The sequence below is a fragment of the Otolemur garnettii genome, unplaced genomic scaffold (assembly GCF_000181295.1).
Source record: "Otolemur garnettii isolate 467f Iridium unplaced genomic scaffold, OtoGar3 scaffold00007, whole genome shotgun sequence".
NCBI lineage: Eukaryota > Metazoa > Chordata > Mammalia > Primates > Galagidae > Otolemur > Otolemur garnettii.
This window is the reverse complement of record NW_003852402.1, coordinates 24610176-24615107: the sequence shown is the minus strand read 5'-3', so window position 1 is coordinate 24615107 and position 4932 is coordinate 24610176. Positions and strand designations below refer to the sequence as shown.

Here is a 4932-nt window from a genome sequence, read left to right as displayed (position 1 = left end):
AGAGAGAGAGAGAGAGAGAGAGACCATGTTCCCTTGTGAATGTACTTAATGTCACTGAATTATACACTTAAAAAAATGTTTAAAATGATAAATTTATGTTCTGTATTTTGTTTTTTTTTGAAGCAGAGTCTCAAGCTGTCACCCTGGATAGAGTACTCTGGTGTCATCATAGCTCACAGCAACCTCCAACTCTTGAGCTCAAGAGATCCTCTTGCCTCAGGTTTTTCTATTTTTAGTAGAGATGGGGGGAGGGTCTTGCTCTGGCTCAGGCTGGTCTCGAACCTGTGAGTTTAAGCAATCCACCCACCTCAGCCTTTGAGTGTGCTAGGATTATAGGAATGAGCCCCCTCACCCTGCCTACATTTTGTGTTTTTGACCACAATAAACGATGGAGGAAGAAAAAAACATTTCTCTGTTCTCAAGGAGCGCACAGTCAGTGGAAGAACTGAATGTGCATATAATTACTGTACAGTACCAGGGCTATATAAGGCAAGCAGAATGCTGCAAGATCATAAGAAGAAAATTTAGCGTTTGTGATATTGAGTTACTATTTAGCAGAAGAAAGTTTCAAAGGAGTACCTTGTGAAGATATTAGACTTTAAAATATGTAGTTATAGTGATATATATATATTTTTTTTTGAGACAAGAGTCTCAAGCTGTCCCCCTGGGTAGAGTGCTGTGGCATCACAGCTCATAGCAACCTCCAACTCCTGGGCTCAAGCGAGTCTCCTGCCTCAGCCTCCCAAGTAGCTGGGACCACAGGCGCCTGCCACAATGCCTGGCTATTTTTTTTGGCTGCAGTCATCATTGTTGTTTGGTGGGCCCGGGCTGGATTCGAACCCGCCACCTTAGGTGTATGTGGCTGGTACCTTAGCCACTTGAGCCACAGGCGCCAAGTCAGTTATAGTGATATTATGTGTGATCTTTTCACAATAAATTGGGTACATAGAGTAGTGATTTAGTTTTGGATGAGCTTATGTGACTGGAAAAATTGTTGATAATTCATTAAGTATATATAATTAAATGGAAATTTACATGTTACATATGGAAGCATGCATAACTGTATGTTCAACTCATTATTCAGGTGTCCTTTGCATAATTTTGGTGTGTTATAGCAGAGCCAGAGGAAGATTTACAGAAACCAGGAAGAATATGAAGAGAGCACAAGATTCAGTGATGCACAAAGAGATTACTGAAGTGGATAAGGAATGTTGGAGGAACTTAGTCTACAGAAATCAGATAATAAAAATTGAATTTTTATCTTTAACCAGGGAAAAATCAACCACATTTAAAAGGCATGGACTTTAAACTCCTTTACATCAATGACTCTGAGAAGGACTCAGATAACCCATTTTTGGCATTGATAAAAATCACTAAAAAATGTGTTATCTTAGATCCTAAGTCTCAGCCCCCAAAATCTGGTGGGTAAATAAACCCCAGAAAAGTTCAGAATTTAAATAGAAAGACTGAAGTATATCAATCCTATAGTATTGAAACTTTAATGAATACTGGGCTTGGTGAATAGGGCACCAGCCACATACACCGAGGCTGGCAGCTTCAAGCTTGGCCCAGGCCAGTTAAACAACAATGAGAATTGCAACCAAAAAATAGCCATGCGCTGTGGTGGGTGCCTGTAGTCCCAGCTACTGAGGAGGCTGAGGGAAGAGAATCACTTAAGCCTAAGAGTTTGAGGTTGCTGTGAGTTGTGATGCCACAGTACTCTACTGAGGGTGACAAAGTGAGACTCTGTCTCAAAAAAAGAAACTTTAATGATATGAATAGATTTTAAGTTATGGGATAATCTTGTGTATTGGTTGAGTATGCAACAGTAAAGAGATTTTGGTAAATTCGAGAATCTGAGAGATTTCCCTTGGATTTTCAATTTTAATTGAATAAACTGATTTTAGGCTTGTGATCATTAAGTTTAAAAGTTTGAGATAATCTAAGTTAAAAAGTATAACTGGAAAATTTAAGAGAACTTGAAATTCCCCCAAATTTAATTTATTTGCTTTACAAAAGTTAAGAACTTGAGAACACATTTTGCTTTTAGGGTTATAAATATGCATTTGAAGTTCCTAAAGGGAAACAAAATATATTAAAATTATAAATACACTTTAAAGTATATAAAAAGTTGTTCACTAAATTGCATATGAGTTTAATTGTTAAAGGACGTTTAGTCAGTTCAATTTGAATTAAGCAAATGTTAATCAAGGAAAAAATAGATGAGTGTTACCTTAGGTAGATTTTATAGATAGAATAAATAGAGCTTTAATGGCCTTAAAACGTAATGAAAAGTGGGATTTTTACTCTACTAAAGTGAATTTTAATTTTAAAACCAAAGTGATTGTATTTCTTGATTCACACAAATATCTTGAGCAAAGAAAACCTACCAAATTGGTGCTGTGCTTTTTAAAGCCTGTCCTTGTTACACTGGTTAATCATAACCACAGTGAATCTCTTTAGAGGTTCTCTTTGGATAGGATAAAATTGACAGAAAATTCTCTATGAGTTGCTAAAAAACACAATTTGTCAGCAGAGAAGTAGTAAATGAAATTGATGAGATGTGATAATCCACAAGCATGCCTATCGTTTGTGAGAAAATGTGAAGGCAAAAGGGGAAAGAATGGTGGTTTTTTTATTTAGTTTTGTTTTTTACCTCCGATGATTAATAAGGGTGCACATAGGTCCAAAGAAGTAATGCTTAAACCCTAAAAATGTCTCTTTCTCTCTCCACGGGTACACAGACTCCGTGGGAATTGTTTCTTTGAATTTGTATAATTAATAGACTGAACCAGAGGATAAGAGGTGGCAGTTAAAAAGTAAGAGGTAAGGAAATGCTTCAGGGTCAGGAGTTTAAGAACAGCCTGCGCAACAGAGTAAGACCCTGTCTCTAAAACAAATAAACAAACAAAAACAAAATAAATTAAATAGTAAGAAAAAAACTTCATTTCCCTTATCTGTACCACTTCAAAGAATAAGAGCTCTTTTTTTTTTTTTTAAAGACAGAGTCTCACTTTGTTGCCCTTGGTAGAGTGCTGTGGCATCACAGCTCACAGCAACCTCCAACGCCTGGGTTTACTCTTGCCTCAGCCTCCTAGGTAGCCGGGACTACAGGCGTCCACCACAACATTGCAGTTTGGCGGGCCCAGGTTCAAACCCGCCACTCTCGGTTTATGGGGCTGGCAACCTACCCACTGAGCCACAGGAGCTGCCCAGAATAAGAGCTATTATCAGATGATTTTGGCAACATATCCCAGTACTCTCCAGTTTGAGTCTCTTCACATATAGAACAAAATTTTATTTTTCACATTCAAAGCTCAAAGTGTGACTAGTCTATGGATCTCTCCTACTTGACCCTTCATTGAACCTGTACTCTTTCCTGAAGTCTTTCTGGGTTTATCAACTTTTTTGAGGTATAATTACATACATTTGGCAGAACCCTTTAAAATGTATCATTTGATGAATTTTGACCCTTTGCAAGCACCATCATAACAAAAATCTAGAACATTTCCATCGACCGCCCCAAATTTCCCTCCTTCCTCTTTGCAAGCATTCACCACTTGACCCCTTTACTTGAGTTTCATATGAATGGAATCATACATATTGTTATGTCTGGCTTATTTTGCTCAGCATAATGTTTTTAAAATTCATCTGTTTTTGTGTAGTGGCTCATTCCTTTTTTACTTTGGGCCTCTAGATATTTGCCAGTGCCAATCACAGTCCTGAAAGACACAATGCTAAACACCATAACCCCAAATGTCACAACCCTGAAAAGTCAAAATCCTTAAAGACAAGAAATCCTTAAAGTCTAAAATCCCTAACATCTAAAATTCTAAAAATCGTAAAAGATTAAAATCCTAAATGTTGACATCTTGAAAGCCGAATTCTGGGGAAGAAATTATTGAGTTTTCAATTGGACCCAGGATAATTAATGGAAGAGCAAAAAATGGTTACTAAACTCCACCACATTCTCCAAGGTGGCATCTTTTCAAAAGTTTTTAAGGTGATATGTTGTTTGGACAATTGTTATGACTAAACTTAAAAGGACACTGTATTAAAGCAGTGTTACAACATGACCTGGGTCAGACAGGGGAAAGGACAGAATGTGATGCCCTTTCTGGATGTGCCTCTCCCATAGCCAAGGAGGGGCAATAAAATCCTGCCATGCCAGACCATTTTTCTCCATTGGGCCACACCACCTGTTCTCACTAGTCACTGGCTAGCATGTAGAGTCTGCCTTGCACATCCAGTCCCTGCGGCATAAGGAGACCCAAGAGGAACAGGTTTGCCTGCTCCAGTTCCTTGAGGTGTGGCTGTATTCTCTCTATTCCGGTTTCCCAGCTTGCACATTTGTGGATTAGGTAAAAAATGTTCTGCAGTTTGGAGAAGGGCTTAGGAAACCCCATTTTGGCCTCAGGTCCAGACCACCTTTTCCAATCCAGGGAGAAGCAGAGAGACCTACCCTTTCAGTAATAAATACCTTGATTTCTTTCTTCTTCTTTTTTTTTTTTTGGAGACAGAGTCTCACTATGTCACCCTCAGTAGAGTTTCATGGTGTCACAGCTCACAGCAACCTCAAACTCTTGGGCTTAAGTGATTCTCTTGCCTCAGTCTCCCAAATAGCTGGGACTATAGGACTATAGCTATAGCTCACCACAATGCCCAGCTATTTTTTTGGTTGCAGTTGTTGTTATTAAGCAGGGCTAGGCTCCAACACACCAGCCTTGGTGTATTGGGCTGGCACCCTACTCACTGAACTATGGGCACCAAGCTAATACCTTGATTTCTATTTGGTTACTCGTATCTGCAATCAGACTCAAAAAGGAGGAAGAGGGAGCAATATGCACTCCCTAACCACCCATACTTGTGGTTCATTCAGTTATGTCACCTTTGATTTTTTTTAATTTTTTTTAAATTTTTTTTTTTTTTTTT

At 38.5% G+C, this 4932-nt stretch overlaps 1 protein-coding gene across 2 annotated transcripts in view; it reads right to left on the bottom strand.

Annotated features, from left to right (window-relative positions):
- The window catches only part of LOC100940566 (uncharacterized protein C3orf20-like), a 91293-nt gene that overhangs the window by 54501 nt on the left and 31860 nt on the right, over positions 1-4932 (bottom strand). The window lies entirely within an intron of this gene.